Here is a 26953-nt window from a genome sequence, read left to right on the forward strand (position 1 = left end):
TCCCTAGTATGCAAACAAGTTAAGTTGCACAGCGCTTGTAATGTGTCCGCACCTAATCGGGCTTGTTTTTTTGAATGGGACGCTTGTCCCGGCAATAATTGCTGCTCCTCACGTTGCTTTTCTAATGGCAGTTATCTTTAATAATCACGACTACTGTGGTTTACGGGCAGACATCCCGTATATAGTAAGAGTTTCACAACGTGTTACTTGTTGCAGCAATGGGCTTTTTCCATCCCTGCATGGGAATGTAGATCGTTCCATTTGGCCTTCCATTCCGACTTTGAGAACAGGCTTCAATAAATTAAACAGTCTCAAAGCGCTATTGTTTCAACAAGAAGTCGCTCTCCCCTCGGCTCGAGAGACCTTCGAATTGCAGGTGGCTAGAACTTCTAGTGAGATTCAGTCACTGCTGAACACGAATCTCCCACTTCATTTTGGGGAACTAATACATCAAATATTTAATGCGTCTGACACAGAAGGCCTTGCTCAATTTTTTAAACTTGTGGGGTCCAGCCTTGTGACTCCTTTTCAGACGAGTTTTGGAGTAATACAGGCCTTTATTCATTTTATTTTTTTCAGCGCCTTTGGAGGGTTCCCCTTAACACTAGCGCTGGCAGGATGCATCCTGATTCTTTTGCTCCTGTTACGCGATGGCTTCCCATTATGTGGTGAAGCACAGACCCGGCCAATTGCACTGTACCGTGACCGAATGCAACAACTTTTTTGATGTTTGATATTAGCGACGCTTAGCGTGAGTTATGGTCTAACTTTTTGCTTTGCCTACTTCACTTGTGTGCAACCTTTTTTCCACTGCCTGTGGTGCCCTTTCTATTGGGCCTTAGATTTATGCCTCTCCAATACGTCATGCACAGACCCAGATTATTATCTGTTAGTAGGTTCATTACTGGGGCATGACCAAGCCTGTTCTTGGGATGACCATATGGCGCGTGCGGCTGCACTTGGGGTGTCGGCTGAGTGGGACATCTGTGTGGCTGCACAGAACCTCTTGCAACAGAGTTTCATTGAATACCATGCAAGTTGCCCAGATATGCTCTTGAATGGATCGGATTATGCGTGACATGTGTGGTCCTTCGGACTACTTGATTGGATGGTATCCCTTTTTGCTATGAACTATAGTGATGACCTTTTGGAACAAATTGCTTTCTTATGTTCACGTGCTTTAATGGATTTTCCATCTCTAAATTAAGCCCGTTCTCAATGAACAGCAACTTTTAAATTACATTTTTTTGTCTCTCAAAGCAATTTTATTTTATTTTTTTTAATTTCCAATTTGTTTTTTCGAGCTTTTCTAGACTCTGCTTACCTTTGAACTCTGTTTGGGTCTTTTATCTATATGCTACGACCTGGCCAAGGGGAGGGTGTCATATAGCCATTATGGTAATTGTCGACATCACTAAATTAGCATGAGCGCTGCTGCTATGATGCTGCTTTTGCACACGTTACTACATGACTTTATTTGCAAGACTCTGTTTATGCCTTTCACATGAGAACTGTCTGCTCTCTGTGTTCTCTCCCTGTTCCTATAGTTTAGTCTGAACACGGTGTACAAGGTTGATAAACAATGCCCCTTGGTATTCTGTTCTGATCAGTCCCTAGCACCTAGACAAAACATACTAACACAGCTGCTATTGTTGGAAACTCATGCTTTGATATTATGGGGATGCATGTTGTTCTAACACACACCTGGAGAGGGATCTTTCCAGGAAGAAGAGGTATGCTGTTCCTCTAGGCACTAAGGTATGGGGTCTGCTGACAAAGCCCAGAGATCTTCTTTCATATAATAAAACTTCTTCTAACCAAGGTTAGGGAAGTTAGGCCTTATAGTCCTTTATCCACAGTCTGTATTCAATGACATCCCCCTATATAATTTATGGAATTGCAACAATGCTCCCTGTTTTAGGTTATTGAATTTTGCTGCTGGTAGTGGCTCATATACTTCATTATAGAGCACTATAGTTAATGTAAACATTTTGAATTATAACAGTGACTGACTATTCTTATTGTGGACAGGTACGAGTGAGATGAGCGAAAGAGTACTTCCTGGTACCATGATTCCTGAGAGAGTCGGGAGGTTGTGTTCTGGGTTGTCTAATCATTTGCAGTTTTGTGATTATGTATGCATAACGCCAGTCCTGTGAAGATACTGCTTAAATCTAATGCCTTTATTCTTGCCTATCTTTCCGGTACGCCTCACTTTTCTGCTGGCAGTCAGTTCTTGGATGAACTCTAACTGTCTGAAATTAAACTCGGACAAAACGGAAGTCATCAGTTTTGGCAATTTTCTACCACACTGGTCACAGAGCTGGGGGCCGGATGAACTGGGATTGGCACCTATTCCAGTCACCAAGGCTAAGAACCTTGGCGTGTTCTTAGATGACAAACTAAGTTTTAAACCTCAGGTAAATGCTGTCTGTTCCTCATGTATTTTCCTGTTTAAGACCATTAAACAAGTACTTCTTTTTATTCCCACGGAAAGCAGGAAAACAGTGATCTCCTCTTTGATCCTGGCTAAATGAGATTACTGTAATGGTCTTTATATTGGCCTATCAGAAAAACTACTTAACAGGTTGCAGATGATCCAAAATGCAACAGTGTGTCTTTTGTTGGGTATCCCTAAGCATTCATCAGTCAGAAATCAGCTGTATACACTGCACTGGATCCCAGTTAGGAACTGCATTATCTTCAAAGCCCTGTGCATGATTTACAGAGCACTCCAGAATACAGGCTCCTTGCTCACTACGCCACTGGAGGCAAGCTATCCTGGCTGAAGACCGCTGATAGCCAGAAACCGGTCCTAGGATGCTTGATTCCGGTCCAGCGAAGACATGACGAGGCACAGGGTCAAGACTGATCTGCATATGGCCATGTCTGAACTGGGGTGACTTGGTGAGCAATATAATGATGGATTAAACCCAGATCTGTGACTGGGGGTGAATGTTTTGCCATTGTGCAACATTCCGTCAATCATCTTGTGTGTTTTGCTGTTCACCCTATGTGGGAAGGGTATGCCCAGACGTGGGTCCCTTGCTCACTACGCCACTGGAGTCAAGCTATCCTGGCTGAAGACGGCTGATAGCCAGAAACCGGTCCTAGGATGCTTGATTCCGGTCCAGGGAAGACATGACTTGGCAGTTCGGGCTGGACTGTTCCCATGAGGCACAGGGTCAAGACTGATCTGCATATGGCCATGTCTGAACTGGGGTGGCTTGGTGAGCAAAATAATGATGGATTAAACCCAGATCTGTGACTAGGGGTGAATGTTTTGCCATTGTGCAACATTCCGTCCATCATCTTGTTTGTTTTGCTGTTCACCCTATGTGGGAAGGGTATGCCCAGACGTGGGTCCTTGCTCACTATGCCACTGGAGTCAAGCTATCCTTGCTGAAGATGACTGACAGCCAGAAACCGGTCCTAGAATGCTTGATTTCGGTCCAGGGAAGACATGACTTGGCAGTTCGGGATGGACTATTCCCATGAGGCACAGAGTCAAGAATGAACTGCATATGGCCATGTCTGAACTGGGGTGGCTTGGTGAGCTAAATAATGATGGATTAAACACAGATCTGTGACTGGGGGTGAATGTTTTGCAATTGTGCAACATTCCGTCCATCATCTTGTGTGTTTTGCCAATCTATTTGAGGTGCCTGCTCTGCTTATTTGCTCCAAAAAGGCATTTACGCTCTGAAGGAAGTAAACTGCTAGCAACTCCGAGAGTCTTCAAGGCTAGATGGGGTGGCAGTAGCTTTAGGGCGGCTGTCCCCAAACTTTGGAATAAACTCCCTTTTGGCATCAGATCCCTTCTAACCTTATTTACATGTAGGAAAGCCTTGAAAACATGGCTATTTGATAAATAGTTTTTATCTTCACAGAAACTGGCACAGCCCTGGTCAGCGCCAAGACAAATCTGTTAACGTATCATAACATAACATGTAGAAGAGCGAATGAGACACTATACCTAGTCGGTTCTAGGATTTTGGGTACTGAAGCAGTAGGAAGGCTCAGCCCTACACACCGAGGTCCTGTTTTCCTGTGCATAGTTCTGTGTAGTGCAGAATCGCTGTAACAGTTTTGTGCAGGGTATGTGAGTGGGGGGTGCGGGGGTGTCTCCAGTGCTGCAGGCCACCAGGAGACTTTCCAAGCACAGGGGGTGAATCCCAGGATGAGGACTTCTGTCTTGTCTGAATCGAGCTTGAGGCAGCTGTCTCTCATCCATGTGGCGATGGCTTTCAACCCTTCGTGGAATTGCTCTTGGAGACTGTGGGTTTATTGGTGAGGGAGAGGATAAGCTGGGTGGAGTCAGCAAAGGAGACAATCTTGGACCAGTGGTTCCCGACGATAGCTGTGAGTGGGGCCATGTAGACATTAAAGAGGTTGGGGCTCAGGGAGAATCCCAGGGGCACTCATAAGCTGATCTCTTTAGGTTCTGAGAGGTGCAGTGGTATCCTGACCTGCTGTGTTCAGTCGGTGAGGATGGAGCCGATCCAGTCCAGGGCTTTGGCGCGGATGACGGTGTTGTGGAGACTTGTGCTTAGGTGCGTAGTGGGAGATGGAAGTGAAGGCCTCGAGAGGTCCAGAAGGATGAGAGTTGCGGGTGGGGGAGGGAGCGGATCTCATCGGTGGCAGGCAGTAGGGCAGTCTTGGTGCTGTGGTTGCTTCAGAAACCAGATTGGGAGATGTCTAGGACATGGTTAACATCAATTAAATCCACAAGCTGGGCTTTGATGGCTATTTTGATGGCCTTGGCTTGGAAGGGGATCAGGGAGATGGGCCTGAAGTTCTTGAGGTCCATCGGGTTGGTGGAAGGCTTCTTCAGGAGGGGGTTGATCTTGGTGAGTTTTCAGTCATTGGGCAAGGTGGTGGTCTCGACAAAGCAGTTAATGGTGTAGCATAGCTTAGGTGTGATGGCTGATGCAGCTCTGTGGAAAATGCGGTGCGGGCAGAGATCCAATGGGGCTCCAGAGTGGATGCTCTTCATGGTCTTTATGGTATTGTCTGTGGGATCGGGGTCCAGTTGAGCAGGATCTGCGGGTGAGCTGCAGCATTGGCTGAGGTTGCAGCAGGGGCAGTGGGGTGGTGTTGGGCGTTAAGGCTGTCACAGATCTGTTTGATCTTGTGGTGGGAGAAGGTGCTGAATTTGTTGTAGAGGTCTTGGGAGGGTGGGACATCTGTAGTCTCACTTTTGGGCCTGGCAAACTCCTTGACATCGACGAAGAGTTATTTGCTGTTGTGTGTCCTGGCATTGATCCTGTCTTGGAGGGCCCTTTTCTTTGTGGTTTTGATAAGGTGGCGGCGTGCGGTGGCAGATGGTGGTGTGGGCTTCCACGGTTTTGTTGTTTCTCCATCCCTTCTTGAGCCGTCTACACGTGCTTCTGGACTCTTGAAGGGCGGGAGTGAAGCAGCTTGCTCTTTTGACATGTTGTTTGCCAGGGTCTTCCTTGAGGGGAGCCAGGGTGTCGGAGCAGTTGGCACTCCATTGGTGGAGGTTGCATGCTGCTGTGTTGGTATCTGTGGATGTCGGTGGTGGGGTTCCGCTGAGGAAGGTGGTGAGATGCTCTTCTGTGACTTTGTTCCAGCTTCTGTGGGAGAAGCGGTGGGCATGGTGGTGTACGGTATGGGTGGTGGTCGATCCAGAGTAGTTCATAGTGGGGCTGATGGTGATGTTGTCGCTGGCGGTGAAGTCGGAGTCAGGCCTGTGTCCTGCTTTGTGCATAGATGAGGTGACTAGCTGATTGAGTCCTATGTCAGTGATGTTCTCTTCGAGGGATGAGGTGTCTGGTCGTTTTCAAGGTGGAAGTTGAGGTCGCTGAGTAGGGGGTAGTTGGTGGATGCGAGGCCCTGGGGTACAATGACATCCATGATAGTGTCAGTGAAGGGGGCCAGGTGGTCTGCAGACGAGAGTGCCACGCAGGGTGGTGTTGGGGTTGGTCTGGATCTGAAGTAGAGGTGCTCTTTGTAGGTCATTGGATCATCCAAGTGGGTCGTCAGGTAAACAGTGTTTTTCTGGACGAGGGTGATGCCTCCCCCTGATCGGATGGCACAGAACTTGCGAATGATCTGGTAGCCTTTAGGAATGGCGATGGCAATGTCCGGCGCTGAACTGGGGTTGTTCCAGGTTTCCAACAGGTAGACTAAATCAGGGAAAGCGGAGTCGAGAAAGTCCCAGATGTCTGTGGCGTATCTGTAGAGGGAGCGAACATTGAGGAGGATGCAGCTGAGGCAGTTGAGTGCGGTGGAGATTGATCAGGATGGTGGAGAAGCTGAAGTGCAGAGGTGGGTGAGCGCGCAGTAGTGGAAGGAGAATGGGCAATGGGTGTCATTTGGCATTGGTAGTTGGCAGGCAGATTTGCATCCAAAGTTGAGTGTGTGGAGGATGCTGGAGTCATGGCGGTGGCGGGTCCGAGGAGCAGGGTGCATGGCACTGGGCGCAGTCCAAGCACGGACGGGTGCAGACATGTGCAGATAGTCTTGTCATTGGTATGCCAGAAGCATGCCTGCTGTGTGCGGACGCCATTAAGTAGAGTGATGGGTGAGGGCTGGACAGAGGGAAAGCAGGGAGAGGGCAATGCTGTGCTGGAAGGGGGCGGGCTGCGGGGATCCGCAGAGCCGTGAAAAGAGTGAACTAAAAGTGGAAAAGAAAGAGAGGAAAAGTGGCAAAAGCAAAAAAAGCTGAAAAAAAAGTGGAACGGAAGGAGAAGGGAAGAAGTGGCCGAAAACACAGAGGCAGAGGGTAGAAAACAGCAGAAGAGCAGAGATGCTCTACCACTGGACCACCAGGGATGAGGCACAGGTGGGAGCCTACAGACGGAGGAGGCCCCAAACTCACTACTCAGCAAGGGTCAGTGGGTTTGCAGGGCAGCAACTACTTGGTGGAGCTGCGCTGGAAGGGAGCAGTTCACTGACCAGGTCAATGGGATTGCTCCTATCTCTGCGCAGCGGCCTCCATTAAGTAGTGTGAAGGGGGAGGGCTGGACAGATGGGAGGCGGGAACGAGGACCAGGAAAGCTGCACTGGAAGGGGGCGGGCCACGGGCCCACAGCAGAACGAAAACGGTGAAGTGAAGTGAAAGTCGAAAAGAAAGAGAGAAAAAGTGGCAAAATGTAGCAAAAGCAAAATAGCAGAAAAAAAGGAGGAAAGGAAGGAGAAGGGAAGTAGTGGCTGAAAACACATGGACAGAGGGCAGAAAACAGCAGAAGAGCAGAGACGCTCTACCACTGGACCACCAGGGATGAGGCGCAGGCGGGAGCCTGCAGAATGAGGAGAGCCTCAAACTCCCTTTAAAGTACTGGAATTAAGCTGGAAAGAAGCAAACATTTCTACCTCAGCTTTTAGTGTCAATTCCTTTCTAACCAAATTCAGTGCATTTCTGTAAGATTGCTTGAACACCTACACTCCAACTAAAACATCCGTGTGCCAGTTGAAACCTTCAGCAAGCTGAAACTTGTAAGGCCTTTCCAAAAAAAGCTCCATCCACTTATAGGAAAACAATAGAAGAAAAACAAAACCACAACAACCGTAGGCTACTAAAGTCCCTCCATGTAAAATGCAGACAATACATCATATCAGCCAGAGCACAGCACAAACCAGCACCATCAATGAAGCAGGCAAAATAACACTCTTCAAAACAGACTGCATCAACCTCTTGTCTGACCCACTGATCCTACCCTCCATGGCTAAGTTCAATGCCAACAACCACTGGTTCAATGAAAAAATGAAGACGATTCAGCAGCACATCATCAACACCAAACCTGCTTTGCCTATGGTTACCACTCTGCTGCATCCCAGAATGGTCCTCTTTGAAAACCTTGTCTTTCAAACACCTCGCCGGCATTCTTAACTCCCTCAACACCGCTTCCTAACGATGTCATATCATACCTTCATACTTCATCAAAGCCCTCTAAGAAGAAGCTCTCGTCATGCCTACTTACTGAAGGCATCCTCCCTGAAGTACCCAAGACAGGCCCCACATTCCTGAAGAAACCAATACTAGACCCTGAAGACCTTGCAAACTACCAGCCCATCACTCATCTACCCTTCATCAGCAAGGTCATAGGATAAAAACATCTCTGCACAACCTCAAGATCACACCAATACTAATCATCTAATGTACAACTATCACCTGGGCTTAAGATCATGCGCAGCACCAAAAAGCCATTTTAAAAGTCATAGAGGAGACCTTCTTATCCACAGATAAAAACAAGTATTTGCAATGCAATTGGTCTCGCCTTTGGGACCTTGTATGTATTTAGCTATGCAGCACATTAGCCTGGGTGCTAAAACATCTTCTGTTCTTTAACAAGGATCGACTATAAGCACCAAACTGTGTGCCACGCCAGGTATGGAAACACACGGAGAGAAATATTGCCTTTCAGCATGAAACAGTATAGTGCAAAGATCTGTGTTTAATATTAAATCAGGGCGTTCGGTGGTCATATCACTAAAAAATCAAGATTATCTAAGGGTGCTCATGGAAGAAAATTTCTATGGACTGGAATCTAGAGAATGCTAAAGTGATTCTGATATTTTACTGGTCTCTGCTGGTCGTTTTCTATCAAGAAAGTTAAATAGAGGCAGTTGCCAGAAAAATTTAAAATAGAGAGTTCCTCAGCAGAAAGCAATTCTGGTATTTTACTGACCTCTACTGGTCGTTTTCTAACAAGACAGTTAAACAGAGGCAGTTGAACAGGAAAAAAAAGTCCCTACGTGGAAGCAGACAAGTCTTAGGGCTGATCTCCAGAACCCACAAAGTACATACACATATAAGTATATACCAAAGTATATACATGAGGTCTCGAATTCTTGACCTAATGGACCGTGTCTACTGATATCACTGGACCTCTCAGCTGCCTTCAACACTATCGGTCACCGCACCCTCATACATACTGAAAAGTCTTCAATGTGATTCAGGGGAAATGTCCTTTACTGGGCCTCCTTTTACCTATCCAAGCAACACAAGTTCATTTGTATGAACACATTAACAAAATCAAATACAGGTTACAAAAAATGGGTGTAATTTGCAACCACTTATTTGCAACCAGTATTATAATACATCTGGCCCATAGATCGATATATATAATGTGCTGTTGTTAAGCTGCAGTTGTGCAGCATACAGTTCATAGAGCTATTTGTTGTACTTTCAGAAAGGAAATGCATTCATTTTTTTAGGTTTTTAGGATTTATAAATGTGAAAGTCTATCTTTTCTCTCTCTAATATGATAGGAATTTTCTCTATAGACATCAAGGGGTTTATCTGCATGAGATTGTTGTAATTAACTTGCTGTTCAAGCCTCTTACTCTCCTGTTTCCACTCTGTTATTAGTTATTTAGAACAAATATATTGTTAAAAATTGGGTTTTGGTTGACTGGGGTATGAGCACTTTCAAGCAGCAACCACAATCCTAGTCAGATTAAGAGGCAGTCAAATCTTAAATCAACCTGCGCTCACCCTCTGATACCTAGGCACCGACAGTTAGGGTTAACCTAGAGGCTGTGTGTAAAGTATTTCTACAACTCATCAAACAGTAAAATTGTTAAACCACACCACACAAAATTATTTCACACCAATTTAGAAAACTAGACCTGACTTTAATTAATAAAACAAGAAAAAAAACTACAGAAATCAAGTTAGTAGAACAAGGGATATTGAATTTTAAAGTCTGTAATGGAAAATAGCTCCAAGAAGCAAAGAGTGCTATCGGAAACATCTGGTTGAGCTGGATCAGGACAAAGTAACAAGTTAAGGCTGAACACGTTGGAGCGCTGGCCGTCTACCTTGACCCAGTTAGGCCCTCTGAAAAAAAGTAACTTAAATGTTGGTAGCGGAGCATTGCATGGATCCGCGTCACCGATGCATTGTGCTTCCGAGGCAATAGATTGGTTCTGAGCTGCAACAAGGCTGCAGTGCGAGGTCCTTCGCGCCAACATCAAAGATCCTATTGATGGGGCTTGTGAAGCGAAGCCTAGTATGGCCAATGCGATGCACAATGGAGGTGATGCATCAATAAAATAAGCTGTGAAGTTACGATGCAGAGTTCCGTTGTTGAGGTTGCCGTCGACACCGGATGCAAGAAGCTTGCACCAGGAAAAACATTGCTCAGCAACAGTTCCGAAGGCGATGCATCAGTTCCAAGATGCAGAAGGAGACAACAATGTGAGTCTTTTGTGACAGGTCCAATCCATGCAGCAGAAGCAATGAATCAGTTCTGCTCAGGGATGCACCCATCATCCAAGGAGATGTGTTTGTTCTGCTCAGAATGTGCTGCTCAGCAGAGAAGATGCATCGGTTCCTCTGGCAAGCACCTTAGGCCCACTTCCAAGGTTCCATGACGGGGGTCTCACTATTTGGCCGGGAAGACTCACAGATGGCAGAGTCCAGGTGCTGGGGTTAGAAGCCTGTTAGGTTCCTGAGGCTTCAGATCAGGAGGCCAGCCAACTAGCCCTTGGAGTCACTCTGGGTTCGGGGATCAAGTGATACAAGTCCAGTCCTTCTCACCCAGGCAAGTGGGTAGCAGGCAGCAGTTCAGCACAACAAAGCAGGAGTCCAGCAGAGTGGCATTCCTTCAGCAGCACAGCAGTAATTTTTCCTGGCAGAGTTTCCAAAGTTTGAGAAGTGTACTTAAGTGGTGGTGTCTGAGGTCCGGTACTCAGACCCATTAATGTCTTTGAAGTGGGGGAGACTTCAAAGACAAGCCTTTGAAGTGAACAGATACCCTCTCTTCCTGCCCGGGCTCCAGACTCACTACAGGGAGGTATATTTTGTGTGTGAACAGGACATAGCTTATTCTGGTGTAAATGAGGCTGAGCCCAGCTCCTTCCTCCCATCCCGTCAGGATGGCCTATCAAGTCACATCTAAGCTTCCATTGTGTGTGACTGTATAGGAGGAATACACAAAGCACACTGCTAGCTACACCATAGTCATGTCACCAGAGACAGGCTACAGACACCAAATGGCTTAAGCAAGAAAATCCCAATTTTCTAAATGTGCAACAAAGGGGGAACCTGGGATTCTGGCTAATTCATGCAATTTCCTTGCTGCAATAATCACAATATATCATTTTATGTGATTAGGTCCTTTATTTAACCTCTTTTTTGAATAGCTTTTTCTTTTTGAATTTATATACATTAGAGAGAACGTATGTCAAAAGGACGTTAAATCCTTCCGGTCCAACACATATCAAAAGACAATTCCAATATTTACAAACATTCACATTTACCACAACATACATTGTATACATTTATCACAAATATAACAAAAACATCAATATACTTCATAAACCATTGTATAATTTGTAATCTGATCAACACAAATTAATTCTTCGCAACTGATAGATACAAATTAATTCTCCAAACTGGGAACAACATTTAATTCAATGTTCCTCAGTATCAAGCATCTCTTCGGTATTCGGTATTGGTCTTAATGCCTATGCCTATTATTGTAAATGCCAACACATTTCAAGCCCCAGGGGACCTGCATGGGCTTTCTTCAGGGATTCTCAATTATATACACATTGGTATAATCTACAAAACAAAATACTAATATGTCACTCTTACTCCTACTTCAACATTACTCTATTCGCTTCAGTCTACTAGTTATCTAAAAACACTGTACCTGCTCATCAGGAGTTTTCATCAAACTGGCTGCTGTCAGAATGATGGGGGAACCAACTGGGCTAACCCTATTTAAACAAAAGTCTAATTAGACTTTCCGTTATTGCCATACATATTTTGCATTTGCATAATATTCCAATTGCACCTACCTCGACTTTATGGGTGATGCGGCTTTCCCAAAGATCAATATCTTGCAACACAACTGTCAAATGCGTGCATCAATCTAAAAGTAAAACGGGAGCATTTCATAAATCACTCCCTCCACTTACTCCAGTGTTGCCCTATATTTTGTACCAGTGGCCTTCGCAAGCCTACATACCTGCCTCGCTGCGTGCAACCGTGCGACACTCTTTGGAACAATAAAATCACTGCTTTGTCTACGTCCGTCTACAACAAAAGAAAGCACTGGTCGATAGACCGACGATAGTGTTTTAACTCATGAGAAATTCACTGTATTGGCTTTATGAATAACCGCATACCTTACCGGTACTCTGTTGTTGCTCCGCTTCGGCCCAACTCTTCACTTATTTCCCGGCGCCGAATTTGTCTATTTGTGAACAAAAAGCGGAGGGCGCGGTGTCAGTAATGCTTTTCACATTAACCCATTGAAAGGAAGCCCTATACACACCCCATCTAAACTTTCTTTTAAATAAGCAAGGGTTCCCTCCATGCTACGCGAACTCGTTCACAAGCAGCAGGGGCACTTCCTGGTTGAGCTTCCTGTATTATAGAAATTACTGAGACTTCTGGGACATGTAGTCTAACCAATTTCTCTACTTAAATCAGAACAAATTCAGTGTTCACATACTCTTGACAGCTCAGACATTTCATTGAGCCCTGTATGTACACTATTACATTTCAATATCAAATAAGCTTCCTTTGTCAGAAGCACTGAATCAATGTATAACAATCTTTTGGATAAATTAAGCGACACCAATACTGTCCACTTAAGATTTCTTTCTGTGTGTGCAGCTGTCATAAAATGGTCTACCATGGGGGCAGTGACCACTTCTTTTTAATTCTTGACCTGTGCTGTGTGATTCTCTGATTGATCTTTCAACAGGGACAAATCACTGCATAAACCACATGTTTTGATTTGCAGTTTGTGAACATAGAGTGTTTTTTATTTAACATCCTGGTGGACAAACTCTGTACCCTCAATGGTAGAATCGCATGAGGCACTGTTCCCACATTTGTGGTGAGCCTCCAGGGGTTTCATGTTCCACTGCTCTCGCAGATTCCTTTTCTGCTGTGTTTGGAAAATGTCTGGTCAAAAAATTTCTTGGCCAATGCTTCTATTTTTCTTCATTGCAAACAATGGCCGTGAGAAAGGGCATTGCAAGTTTTGTAATAGATGCCATGTGCGCAACATGATTTTCTGAATTTGTTTGTATCTGGCCAATAGTAGAAACACACACTAGTAGTTCTAATTGTTGCTTTTCTGTCTTCTGTAACAATACTTCGCGAGGAGTATACCAGGCACGCTTCATTGCGTGTTTAAGCATTTTTTTAGGGTACCCTCTTTTTTTCATTTGTTCACAGAAGCCTCCAGCGTAATGCGCAAAATCACTTTTAACAGAACAATTCCTGCGGATTCGCAATAGCTGACCGTACGGTAGATTGTCTTTTAAGCCTTTTGCGTGTGAGCTACTATGGTGCAAAATTGTGTTTTTGTCAGTATCTTTCCGATGTAGTGAAACTGTGAGCTCATTTTCTAGAGGGAAAACCTCAACATCAAAAAATGTCAAATTAGTTTTACTTTTAGTTAATCTAAATTTTATGTCTGGGTGTCTGGAGTTTAACCACCCATGGAAGTTTTCTAAGACCTCAGAGGAACCTGATCACAGACACCAGACATTGTCAATATAACAAAGTCATTGAGTGATATTACTCGAGAAAGGGTGGTCATGAAAAATAAATTTGTCCTCATATTGTGCCATGAAGAGGACTGCAATTTCTGGAGCAAAAGGACATCCCATGGCGGTCACCTTCGTCTGAATGTAGAAAACATCCTCAAATTTAAAATAATTCTTTTTCAGGGCTACCTCAGCCAATTGGAGTATACATTTTGTTGGAACCCTATGGAGTCATGCTCTTTTTTCTAAATACAGTTCAATGACCTCAAGAGCCTCATCCTGTGGTATCTGGGTATACAGGGAGGTCACATCAAGTGTCACCATCCACTGTTTCTGATCATCAAATCTTAAGCCTTCAACTATTGTGATAAAATCAGTAGTGTCTCTTAGATATGACTGAACTTCAGTTAAGAATAGTTTTAAAAACACATCCACATACTTAGATATGGGCTCTAGCAAGGAGTCACAACCAGAGACGATTGGACGTCCAGGGGGGGAGTGGGGGAGAGGGGTGGTCACCAAGTCTTTTTCTTATTTTCTAAATGTAGCATTTGCAAAATTTCAAGTTAAAATCCGACTTCACTGTAAATTTGGATTTTAAATTGGGATTTCAGAGACACTAAACTTGAGTCAGTTATTATTTCCTATTTGGAAATTACACTTAAAAAATGTGATACGGTAATCCCAATGTTACCTTTGGGAGATATAGGCCTTGCAGTGCAGTAGTGAAAATCTAAATTAAGAGATTTTCACTTCCATTCCATAACATGTAAAATGTAAAAGTACATGTACGGCCTTTAAGACACATTGCATCCTGCCGCCTGGGTTGTCAAGAGCCTACTTTAGAGTTGACTAATAAGCATGAAAATGGAAGGTGTGGGCTATGCAAAATGTTTATTTTACTATATCAGCATTGCAGTGTACACCGCACACAGAGGTTTGAAGGGTACATACGAGACATGGTTAAAAGACTACTTAGGTGGGTAGCCCAATCAGTGCTGCAGGCCCACTAGTAGCATTTATTTACAGGACATAGGTACATGCATTACCATGTTACTAGGGACTTATATGTAAATTAAATTTGCCAATCAGGGATGAACCAATTTTACTATGTTTGGGGGAGAGAGTACAGACACTTTCACACTGGTTAGTAGTGGTAAAGATCAGAGAGCCACAATGGCAGCAAAAATTAGGTCAGAAAAGTGGAGGAGGAAGACAAAAAATTGGGGAAAAGACCAAACTAAAGCTGTCAAGTCTAACAAATATTCCTCTACCTTAGAGTAATGTGTTTAAACTGCCTCCCTTTCCTTTCTAACTTTGAAGTCCTGTCTCGGCTTCCCCAAAACTGCCCTACACCATTTACAGAGTGTTTTTTTATTTTATTTTTATATTATTTTTTACGAGCCTCATATAGCGCAAAACTCGACCCGGTATCAGGTATCAGAGCGCTTACATAGCACCAGTTGCATTACATGAGGACACATTCATTTTTGTTAGGCACAGGGAGATTAAGTGATTTGCCCAGAATCACAGGATGTTCAGAGTCATTGCCGAGACTCAAACCCAGTTCCCCAGTTTCGAGGTCGACCACCCTAGCAGTTAGCCCAACTACTCTCCCCAGAGAACTCCTTTTCTGGTCTTTATTGGTATATTTATAAATAGGCAAATGAATGATATTTCCCAAAGACAACACCTTGGCTGCTTTGAAACAATAAGACTTGCTGTTTCCATTAACTGATTGCTTTCCATATAGTTAATAAATTACAGGTTGTAGCTCATCCTAACCCCAAAGCAATAGTGTTATGTCACTCCCATTGCTTTTCTGTCACAGGCACAAGTCTACAGATATCTTTCATGGGTAATTGCCTGTTCGAAAGTGCATCCTGCCAGGTAGAGCTAAAGACAGCCATAGCATCAAAATATGCTGAACTGATGAACTCCAGCCCAACAAGGATTTTGTTCACAAACCTCTGGAAGGTGGCAGGCTCATTCTTTAATCCAAAGGGCATCAGAGTGAACTGGGAGTTCCCATCTGGGGTGAGAATGCTGATTTAGCTGTTGCTCCAGGTGTCAGACCTATCTGCCAGTACCATGATGTGAGATCAAAAGTACTCAGATATTTGGTTACCCCCAACCTGTCAATCGGTTCATCAGCCCTAGGAATTGGATGTGCATCAGTTTTTGTGCTGGCCTTGAGGCCCCCTATAGTCCACACAAAACCTAATTAATTTATTTCGACCCTGGGAATGAGGCTAGGGGACTGTAACAACTGTATTGGCCCAGGGACTCTACGAGGGTTCAGTGACATCCAATTCTAGCATCTTGCTTACTTCACCCTTGATGCTTTCTTTGACATGGTCAGTCTGTCTGTAGATTTTATTTTTGATAAGTAGGCTAACACCAGTGTCTACATCATTTATACATCAGTTAGTCGGACCAGGGGTCAGAGAAAAGAGCTCAGCAAATTGATTTAGAACTTACTTGCAATCAGTCTGCTGTTGGGCAGTGAGGTTGTCTGAAAAGATCACTCCTTCCACCAAACCATCTTTAGGGTTGTGAGAAAGGAGGTCAGGGATAGGTTCACTCTCTACTTTCAGATCCTTATCTGTGATTATGAGCATGGCCATTTCAGCCCTGTCATGATAGGGTTGTAGGTGGTATGACCCTCTTGGGGTTTCTACATGTGCCAAGGTCCACCAAATAGGTGAGCTCCTCTTTTTCAAGGATAGGGTAGGGCCTTGTCCATTTGTCCTGGAGGGCCCTAGGAGCCACAGGCTCCAAACCCACACCTTTTGCCCTGGTTGGAAGTCCACCATGGCAGCTTTTTGGTCATACCACTGCTTCTGGAGCTCTTGGCTGGCCTCAAGGTTTTTTTTTTCATATTTTGAATCATCCTGGAATGAAGGCCAAGTACATAGTCCACAATATTGTGCAAAGAGTCTTTGAAAGGTCTCTCCCAGCATTCCTTCACAAGAGTGAAGAGGGTGTCCAATCAGAAGTTAGAAAGGGAAAAACCCTATTCCCTTCTGCGGCTCCTCTCTGTAAGAAAATACAGGCATGGTAGTTAAATATCCCATCTCCTTCTGAACTTTTCAGGGAGTCCACCAATCATACCTTTCAGGGTCTTTTTAACTCTTTGACTAAGCCCATTTATGGATGGTATGGGGTGGTGAACCTATGGGTCACCCCACACCGAGCCCACATGTGTTTTAAAATATGCAGACATAACATTTGTACCTATGTCTAATACTGCCTCCTTTGGGAACCCAACCCTAAAAAAAATATCAAGAAGGGCCTTTGTCACTGCAGGAGCTTAATTAATCAAAATTACATAGACCCATGCAACAGGAAAAAGGCCCTGCAAGCCTTTACTAGTACTACAAAAAAATCACCAGACAGTTATCTGGGTGACCTGATGCACTGCACATGTCACTCTAGGCATTATTCGGTCCAACATAAACAGCATTCAGTGGTAGTACACAATTAAACTAACATTAATCCACTTTCAAAAAATTTCAAGTAGCATATAGGCTTCCAACGTTGTTTTGATGCTTTTTTTATTGAAAGTTCATGGAAATTGTTGTAAATTTGACAAAATCCAGATTATAGATATTCCATAGAAACATCAGTTCGTGAATTAAAAATCCCAATGGATTTCGGGCAATAACATTTGCCCTTCTTCAAGGGAATCTATGGAAAAACAATAGTAGACAATTTGATGTATGTATCTAATACAGCGGAAACAAATGAAATCTTACAAATTGAGTGAGGAAAAGTCAATAGAATGATAACAAACAATGTCAACAACTCGTTGCAATAGGAAGGGTAGGAGGGAATTGGAGTAAGTAAAAAAGAGTAACAAAAAAAAGGAGTTAAAAGATGCCCTGTCACCATGTGGGAAAAACAACTCAGTGAAAAAAAAAGTGAATAAGACTCGGACGGGTGAAAAAGCAAGTGTAGAAACATGTGCAGAAAACGGGTGAAAGAAACAAGCAAGTGCGAAGGGCAGGTGACAAAGATACTAATAAACCTTACCAGCTCCAACTGAAACTCGACTGACGGGAGATTATGAGAGAAACAAACCGTGCAATAGCGCGTCTCTGGGTGCGTAGTGGTAAGTGAAAGTGACTACGAAAGGAATATTAAAAACCGCAGTCAATGAATGGAAAACCAGTTATGCCGGTTGAAGAACAGGCAATGAGTGAAAAAACTTACCGAGCGCTAATGGCAGAATTCAGTGCTGGGGCAAGAGTATGGAGAATCCTAAAATACAGGAAAAAGCAAGATATTCTAATTGCTGGTGGAGAAATTGCTTGGTGGAAAAAGTAGGTGTGTGAAAGACACTCACCAAAGTGTGAAAGTTGAATCAGACGCTAACCAGACCAGAAGTTCACCGGGTTTGCCTGTTACCGCCAAACGGGTCACGATGGTTGCAACCAAGCCGTATGGCTGCGCGTTGTGGTGATTAGAGTAAACAAAGAAAGCGGACAACACCAGAGTGCAATGAGGAGGTGGCCATCTTAAGATGAATAATGAAAAGAAAGGGTAGAGAAAACGGACAGCACCAGAGTACAGTGAAGTGGCGGCCATCTTGGAATGGGTAATGAGAAGAAAGGGAAGAAAAAATTTGCAATTGTCTCTTGGTTACACGCAAATTGCAGGCCCAAATCCTATTCAATCCTATGGGCCTATTGGCCCATATGAATGAATGGGATGGTATTTCTTGATTGCGAATCTCAATTTGCAATTTGCAATTAAGGAATATTAAGCAATTGCAAATGTTTTGCAAGTCACCAGGCACCCACCAGCTGACGCTGCAGGAATCTCCCCCCGGCTGGGAGTAAGCCACTCGACATGTTGACCTGGCAGGGCACCAGCTAAACGAGCTCAAGGGTCAGGCTCGGAGAGTACATCTCCAAGCTTGCGGTGTTACTGCTGGCGGCAGTGATCTGCGCCAAAAGTCTAGCTCTTACGGGTGCCCTCCTACGAGAGGGTAGCCAACAGTGCACTTCCAGACCACATGGGTTGGAGGATTATACTCACCAACAAACTACACCCAGGTGACGCGTGACCTACCCCACGCTGCCGGATCCAGGAGGTAGTGATCCCTTCCAGACATAGAGTTTAAGAAGGCGCGTGCAGTGTGGGAGTGGTCGCGTCAAGGGATTACGAGACTTGTGGGAGGAAACGCAACCGGTGGCGAGGAGTGGGAGGATATACAGCCAGATTCATCAATGTCAAATTCTGCGATTTCTAAATTGCGGGAAAAAGCGAATCGCAATTAAGAAATCGCAGAATGGCATTCATGAATATTTGCGAGATAAAAAAGCGAAACGCAATCGGCCGCAATCGCCGATTGCGAGAACCCAAAAATCGGTAAAAATTCGCAGAATCGGCCGATACCCGTGTTGAAATTGCGATCTCGCAATTACCGAAATCGCAAATTGCGATCTCCCGATTTGCGAGATTGCAAAAACGGGAAGTCGCATCCGGAGCACAGTGATGACATCACAACCAGGAAGTAGGCAGGTTCCACCCTCATTCAGCAGTGAGAGCCTGAAGTGGATGCAGCATTGCCAGAGCTCCCCTCCAGAGTGCCAACAGGAGAAAACCAGGAGACACCCCAGTATCCAGCATGTCACAGAAAGCTGCAGGTGGAACTTCCAGTGGAAGAAAAAGAAAAATTAAATTTTCTGAGCAAGAGCTCGAATTTTTGATCGAAGGAGTCTGCACGGACCACAATCGGCTCTTCGGTAAAGACTCCAGAAGGGTGCCTGAGGCCGATAAAAGGCGGATATGGTTGCGCATCCGCGCAAAAGTGAACACTGTGGGGGTGACCCAGCGCTCCGTGGACGAGCTCAAAAAACGGTGGTACGACCTGAGAGGGCGGGCAAAGGAGAAGATTGCCGAGAGGCTGGGGGAGCGTGTTGCGACAGGTGGATGGGAGCCCACTGTCCCACCAAACACACCACTCGAGGACTGAGTGGAGGACACCATTAATCCACAGGCATGTGTGGGTGTGATCCAGCTGGACTCCTCCCGACCCACCCAAGACACACAAGGTAAGTGCCATGCGACTGCGACCCCCCTGTCCCCTAACAATGTCCATGACTCCAGAGCATTCCATTTAAAACTCCAGTCATGCAGCCAAAGCACACCACTAAAGCGCTATTGCATTGTGGGACATGTAGTCTGACCACAATTTCCATCTCGCCCCATAAAGCCAGACATGTTTAGTGAGAGTCAATCCTGCAGCGAGTCAGGGAATGGTAGTCTGCATGCATGTAGGAAGCCTAAATGTGGAAGAAACATGTCACTAATCAACATACATTTATATCACAGGTGGCACTGAAGTCCTAAGCACAGACAGCAATGCCCTGCTAATTGAGGACATCACAGAGGACACAGAGGGAGACACACATCTATCCCCACAGCCCGGACCATCAGGTCAAGCAGCCGCACCAGCGGTCATTCCACCACCTGCCCCTGTGGACAGTGCCACCCCTGTGCCAACAGGCACTGCTGTACCACAGCGCGTCACTCAACCACCAGTGGGGCCTGCAACACCAGCAGCAGTTCGCCGACCAACCCGCCGCCCTGCGGCTGTGAGGAGCCAGTCAAGCGGACTGGTGAGGGAGCAGCGCAATAACAATTCCCGCGCTGGCAGGGGACCAAACGTGCGGCCAGGTGGGCTCTCCATTGAGCGCCGTATGCTACATGTCCATCAAACACAGGCCCGTCATCTTGCGGCTATCCACCTCCAACTTAACAAGACCGACCGAAATGCAGCACAAATGTCAGACCGCATGGAGAGGATGACAGCTGCCATGGAGGCCAACACACAGGCCATGTACAGCAAGCGGGACCTCAACCGCCGCAGACACCGGCAGCTGCTGACCCGCCTGTCAGCATACACGCGGTGCAACTACATTATTGGCAACGCGACCTCCCAGCTCTCGCGATGCTCCTTGGCCATGCAGGTCCAAATGGTCCAGTGCTGTCAGGACGTCGCGAGAGCTCTGGAGCAGGTGTCAACAGCAGTACAGGGCATGCAGGCTACCGGCCATGGCCAGGCGGGGGGGGGACGACAATAGTGAGGCTACTTCCAGCCATAGTAGCCAGTCCGTGCCACCAGTGGTAGCACCCCCCGCAGCAGCAGGCCCTCTGCTGCCTCACGGCCGAATCAGGAGGAGGATGTTGAAAGGAGGTTGGGAGCATCTGCCCGGAGGCGGCATTGAACATTTGAACATTTACATGAGGGGCCATGCTGCTGCTACAAGCATGCCCTCCTGAAGAACAGACGTATGACGCAATATGTCATTCATGTACCAGTTTGGGGAATCCCCACTTTATTGTGCTGTAACAATAACAAATATTCAGTCTAACTTAATCTGACTCATGTCATTATTAATGTTGTCATGCATGAGTGAAGTAATGGGTGTGGGGAGTGGGTGCACTAGAAATAGTTCATGCAGATTTGGTTACGGTGCCTGTGTCCTTCTGCAGGATTCTCCCCGCGTGCGTGACGCACATGTGCAGGTGGTCGGTTGTCCCCTTCCAACTCACTGCCAGAGATGTCTACAGGTATCCTGCGCTTGGTAGCAATGTTGTGGAGGATTGCCCACACGGCCACGATGCGTCAGCAGACCTCTGGCTTGTATTTGATGGCCCCACCAGTCTTGTGCAGTGTGCGGAATCTGCTCTTCAAAAGGCCAAATGTCCTCTCAATGCAATTTCTTGTGCGTATGTGTGCTGCATTGTAACGCCGTTACTGTAGTGTTGCAGGGTTGAGGTATGGGGTGAGGAGGTACTCACGGAGAGCGTAACCGCTGTCACCTGAATGATAGGAGCAGAGGGTGAGTGCCAGTGCTGATAAGCTACATTATCACAGTGTAACATTGTGGGGCATGTGTACTTACCTAGTAGGTGTCCTTCACCAAAGTCTCCCCTGGCCAGTCGTGTGGTAATTCCGCTGTGCCGGAATATGAAGGAGTCATGTGTGCTCCCCGGGTACTGTGCCACTATGTCCGTGATGATTGTCTTTGCATTGCACACCATCCTGATATTGAGAGAGTGGTAGGACTTGCGGTTGCAATACATGTATTCCGTTTGTGCTGGTGGGCAGATGTGGATGTGGGTACAGTCAATGCATCCTATTATATGTGGAAATTGTGCTACGCTGTAAAATTGTAGCTTGGTGTCATTCAAGTCCTGTTGGCTGGTGGGGAATGAGATGTAGTGGTGTAGCCGGGTCAGCATGGCCTCCAGGAAACTCCTTAGGCAGCGGGACATGGTGGGCTGGGATATCCCCCGTGCAACAGCGACTATCCCCTGGAAGCTTCTGGAGGCCAGAAGGTGCAGGCTGCACAATACCTGGACATGTGTGGGCACGGTATTGGTCCTCCTTGTTGGGTGCTGCATCAGGGGGTCTAGGTCCTGGATTATCTTGATGATCATTGGCCAATTCAGGCGGTACTTAGCGTATATTTGCTCCCTGGTTTGGCCCAGAAGGGTGACCCGCTGGCGGAATATCCGCTCCTGGATCCTACGTCTGTTCCATGCTGCTCGCTGTAGCCTTCGCCGCCTGACCACCATGCAGAGTCCTGGCATTGTGAGAGTCCTAATGCTCCAGCTGCATTTCCATAAGTGTGTTTGGTCAGGCCTGCACCTGTTGGTACTTAGTAAACGTTTTTTTGTAACATTTTTTTTTCCTTACTGGTTACCACCTGGTTTGGGTTCTCCTTAAAATGCGCGTCGCAAATAGCGATTTTCGGATTTTCGCATTCTGTGAATTTTCATGAATAGCGATTGCGATTTTTTTGCAATTTCGCAGATTAATTCGCAGATTCCATGGTTTCTCACAATTTCAGAATCGCTTATGGGCTTCTTCCAGGATTCTGCGAATTTATTTGCGAAATCGCAATTTTTCATTAGCAAATTCGCAATTTTTGGGATTACACTGTCATGAATTCCTTTTCATCAAATTGCGATCGCAATTGCTTATTCGCAGCTATTGCGATCGCAATTTGGCTTCATGAATCTAGCTGATAGTGCCTATCTTGGTAGGAAATCATGACTCAGTACAGGCGTATCGTAGAGGGTGGAAACAGCACGTATTCTTGGCATGTAAAGAAGACAGAAACAGCAGTGGGGAAAAGTGGCCGTCTCGGCAGGGTATCATGATTCCCTCTAGGCGGTGAAGTGGAGGATAAAATAGCACTTAGATTGCGGCACGAGAAGGAGGATATTTGTAGCACGCTCCCTAAATTAATACAGGCGCCATCTTAGAAAGTGCAGCTAGCGCTTGATCAGGATAAACACTCTAGTAGGAGTGCCATCAAGTGTGAGTCAAAAATGTGGCAAAAATATCAATAGTGATGTGTGATGTCCCACAGGGTGTAGCTAAATCCTGTTAAGGCTACTCCAGGGAATATTATCGTTTAGCTCGTGTTTGTCAGAGGCCAGTCGATAAATCCATCTCTGTTCTTAAACAGGGCTGCTGGGGTAATGGACTGATGTGCTTCCAAAATCACCCAACTCGTGTTATCGCAAGTGTGTCTGGCAGTCTCAAAGTGAGTGTAGAGTTTGGTAGTAACTTTGTGGCATAGAATATTGCTACTATGTTCACTCATACGTGTCTTAGCAGCTCTGATGGTCATGCCCACGTACCAGAGATGAAACAACAGAGGGTTTGGCTAAAGCGCAGTAAGGCCGCGCCATATATAGTTCTCAACAAAACAAGATGCCAGTACTGCTTTTTGATTTAACACATTTGAATGCACAATGACTTAAACAATTTTAGCATTACCACACAACAAATTGTGACTGTCTTAATCTTTTTATTTTTATATATTCTCAAATATTCCAAAAAGCATTATTTCAAGGATTCTAAAGAAATTTCATAGGGAGGAGGGAATATTTAAAAGCTATAATCCAATCGGATGTGAAAAAGTGGAATTTAGACACACAGAAAGAGAAAATGTATTTAAAAGTGTTTGGGCTACAGTCACACATCACATTCATCATCTGCCATTTAGTCTATACAACTGTCATACAGGGACACTGTAGTCCACTGCCTAGCATATGTACCCTGACCCCTAAAAACATGTCAAATCCGTATACAACTCATTTCATATTTAACTTACCTATACATCCTTAGTATATGGTACAAATGTAATCAAGGCCAGTAAGTTAAATTTCGCTAGTAGACTGTAGCACTTGTTGTGTCACCACTAAAATGGCAATGAAAAACTTGGCTGCATGCCTGTCAACTGTAAACTGGCTGTGCAGGTTTAAACAACAAATTCGACCTGTCCAAATAACTCCTTTTGACATGCATAAACCCTTCTTTTAAATATTAATTAGTCCCTTCTAAGTAGGCCATAAAAAACCAGAAGGCCGGATGCATGATATTTTAAAGTAAGACATGTAAAACAATGTATGTTAACCATTTCCTTACATTGACAATGTACTAAAAGCTATTTTCACTGTGACAGGGTTAGCTGTTCTATAGGAAGGCATTGGGATACATTATTACAGTTAATAATGTTATCTTCCCCTAGAAACCAGGTAAAAAGTTAAGTCTTGGAATTTTTTTAATATTTATTACAAATACAATTCATTGGTGAGGTCAGATTTGTAACAAATATTTCAATAACAGGCCCAAGAACGTAACCTTCTTTAAGCAAGCCTGCCCTGTCACAGGCAGATGTAGTTCACATCTGGGCCTGCTCCTTTTATTGTCCTTCCTGCCAGACAGGCACCAAACCCAGTGGGAGAGGAGCTGCCCCCAGAACCAGTTTTGAGTATGATCCAGTGGGGGCGTTGCTCATTTCCCTATCCACACCTCTAGGATGGGCACTGGAGCCTTACACAGGGTAGGAAAGGTTCTGCCATCTGGAATATAGTTAGAGAGAAGCTTTCTGGAATTGTTTGCAGTTCGACACACAGGAACTACTGCAAAAGTGGGTAGAATGTTACCCTTAAGAAAATATTTCTTGTTGGTTAGGGATGGGACAGTTGTCGCCGTCGCTCATAGGCTACTTCAGGCATATATGTGGTACCTCTGGGCACCCTCTTCAGAACACTGCTGGACCTGTGGAAGACAGACCAAAGACTGCAGCTGCTTTTGAGTCCTGTGAGGAGATCCCTAAGGGCAGGGCCTGCTCCCACTTGTACCCAGGACACAGACGTAGCCTCCATAGGTCAGTTGGTTCACAAAAGCTGCAAGAAGATCACTTTTTCTGAAAGTGTCCAGCTGCAGTTTCCAGTGGCCCTGCCCTGGACTCTGCTGGTGGCACATTTTGGAGTGAGTCCTTACCCTCAAGGACTGTTTCTGAGGTCATGGAATCCTTGGGCTGGTGTTCGATTGTGCTCCTCCAGCCCAAACTACAAAATATGGAACCTATAAACCTCTTCCTAACTTTCTGGCTGGAGAACTGACATAGACAGAGATCGATGTCGAAGCAGCAGCCGCCAATGCCAAATCACCAGTTGGTCTCAGCTTGCTAGTTTGCCTTGATGAAGGAAACCCAACTTCCAGAACAGTTTTATGTCCGAACGTGGAGGACTTTGACTGGGCTGGTGTTGAGCAGCATTCTACCGATGTCCTGGACACAGACTTTACTCACTTGGAGCTTTCCTGCCTCCATCGACTGCACCAGGAACCCACTATTTAGCGAGCTGTCGTCATCAAGCCTCACTTTGAATCTAGCTTGTCCCAGCGACTCCTCGACAACAGCTTTTTCTCCATAAAAGTTTCTAAGTCTGAATGGAAATCTTTGACCAGGACCAACCTAGTCCTGGTCTACAACCCACACTCTATTATGGTCAGCCTTGATACTTACCTTTTACCCATTCTAGCACAAACAAATGTCTACGATTGATGCTTTGTGCTTTTTAGTGCTATTTTTATAAAAAACCTTTTTTAAATTTACATTTGCGATTCCCCTTATTGGATTTTTGTTGTTTTGGTGCCATTTTGTTCATTAAAATATTCTCTATTTTTATAAATTGGAGTGAGATTGTATTGGGTTGTGTTTTTTTTAACTTTTTAACTGTTTTGATACTCCCAAGTATTTACACCTTGGAGAAGTGTGGCTCAATGATTTGAGCGGGAGACCCTGATGCAGAGGTCTAGCCCGGGACCAGGGTTCAATTCCCCGCCTCGGCGGGTCTTGGGCTCAAAATTCCACGGACCTGATAATTCTCGCCTCGGTGCCTATTCAAATCATGGAGTACCACTCTGCAACTCTGGGCAATAGCTTGCTTAATTTCCACAACGGCCCCCACAACGCTAAGGATGCCAGGCCTCCACCTTGGGGGTGCCCAGGAGTGGACGCCTCACAGGGAAAGCCAGGATGGGTTCCACAGCGGTATTCGTACAAGCGCCCTGAGACCCTTGCGGGTGAGTAGTGCACTATACAAGTATCAATTTACAATTTTCACCTTATCATAAATTAAGCGGATTAGCTATGTGCCATAGCTATGAAGGGTGGAGCTCAGGTTTAAATTACAGAAACTTTTACTGACCCTAACAAGAATAGTGCCATTACTACAGTTGGTGGGCTGCCACCCAACCCAAATAATAATCCACTTTCTTACAGTCATTAAATGAAGGGCAAAAACATACAATCAATTTCACACAAAAGCTGGCCTAAATAGCTGAGACCTCCATAATCTACCATAAAATATATCCTAAAATATAGAAATATTAAAAACACATTCACAGACGCTGAATCATATATAAAACTGAATGACTGCTCTACAGAGCAATTATTATGTCCATTTTGCATTGTTCATAACTGCTATTTGTTTGGGCAAAGAAAGTCAACGCTTTAAATCATGAAGCAGCAATTCAAATATAGCGCAAATATTATCTAGTAGCAAATTCCAATTTCCAATATTATTCACTGGTTTAGCTGTAGAATGCTGTTAGGCAATTTCATCAAAAGAATGCCATATATTATGTACACTTAGCAAGATATTGGTGCACACATTTGTTTCAGTGCTACAAGTACAGAATGCTTAGGGTCTTGGGTGAATCCATCAAGCGATAGGGTATTAGAGTCTAATGATAAGGTGGAACCTTGTCCGAAGTTTTAATGGCTACCCGCTTTTTATGTGTCGCTCAGTTGTAGGAGAGTTTGAAGACCTCAATTATAAACAGTTTTCTAAATTGCATGTAGTTTAGTTCAACTCTGAGGTGCACACACAAAGGTGCATTGGGTTATGCGGTGTGTGGTCTTAGAGTGCATATTCCTTGGTGAAATGTAATGAGGTATAGTGCATTATGAATTTGGTCCTTTCACCCAGTATGCTTTCTGAACTATACAGAGGACCCCCAACGTAATCACTTTTTCTACCAGGAACCAATGATGGACTTTTAGCAATGGTGCTATGTTGTAATACTTGAAAAGGTTCAAGCGTATTACGGCTACCCTAATTTGTAGTATTTGAAGCCTGTCTGTGA

The 26953-nt window shown here is 45.0% G+C and overlaps 1 protein-coding gene across 1 annotated transcript in view; it reads left to right on the top strand.

The window, feature by feature from the left end:
* FSD2 (fibronectin type III and SPRY domain containing 2) overlaps positions 1–26953 on the top strand; it is a 556003-nt gene that overhangs the window by 525390 nt on the left and 3660 nt on the right. The window lies entirely within an intron of this gene.

This window comes from Lissotriton vulgaris, chromosome 2_1, assembly GCF_964263255.1.
Source record: "Lissotriton vulgaris chromosome 2_1, aLisVul1.2, whole genome shotgun sequence".
In the NCBI taxonomy this organism is placed as follows: domain Eukaryota; kingdom Metazoa; phylum Chordata; class Amphibia; order Caudata; family Salamandridae; genus Lissotriton; species Lissotriton vulgaris.